This window comes from Callorhinus ursinus, unplaced genomic scaffold (genome assembly GCF_003265705.2).
Source record: "Callorhinus ursinus isolate GAN/ISIS: 27379988/994484 unplaced genomic scaffold, GSC_fseal_2.0 scaffold2, whole genome shotgun sequence".
NCBI lineage: Eukaryota > Metazoa > Chordata > Mammalia > Carnivora > Otariidae > Callorhinus > Callorhinus ursinus.
In genome coordinates, this window is record NW_027397064.1 from 9,005,754 (window position 1) to 9,006,505 (window position 752).

Genomic DNA, 752 nt, shown 5'->3' on the forward strand with positions numbered 1-752 from the left:
CCTGGCCCTGGGCTTTTGTTTGTTGGGAGATTTTTGATGACTGCTTCAATTTCCTTAGTGGTCATAGGTCTGTTCAGGATTTGTATTTCTTCCTGGTTCAATTTTGGTAGTTGATACATCTCTAGGAATGCACCCATTTCTTCCAGGTTCTCTAATTTGCTGGCATAGAGTTGCTCATAATATGTTCTTAGAATTGTTTGTATTTCTTTGGTGTTGGTTGTGATCTCTCCTTTCATTCATGATTTTGTTGATTTGGGTCAATTCTCTCTTCTTTTGGATAAGTCTGGGCAGGGGTTTGTCAATCTTGTTAATTCCTTCAAAGAACCAGCTCCTAGTTTCGTTGATGTGTTCTACTGTTCTTTTGGTTTCTAGTTCATTGATTTCTGCTCTGATCTTTATTATTTCTCTTCTCCTGCTGGGTTTAGGCTTTATTTGCTGTTCTTTCTCCAGCTCCTTTAGGTGTAGGGTTAGGTTGTGTATTTGAGACCTTGCTTGTTTCTTGAGAAAGGCTTGTATTGCTATATTCTTTCCTCTCAGGACTGCCTTTGCGGTATCCCAAAGATTTTGAACCGTTGTTTTCATTTTCATTGGTTTCCATGAATTTTTTTAATTCTTCTTTAATTTCCTGGTTGACCCATTCATTCTTTAGTAGGATGCTCTTTAGCCTCCACGTATTTGAGTTCTTTCCGACTTTCCTCTTGTGATTGAATTCTAGTTTCAAAGCATTGTGGTCTGAAAATATGCAGGGAATA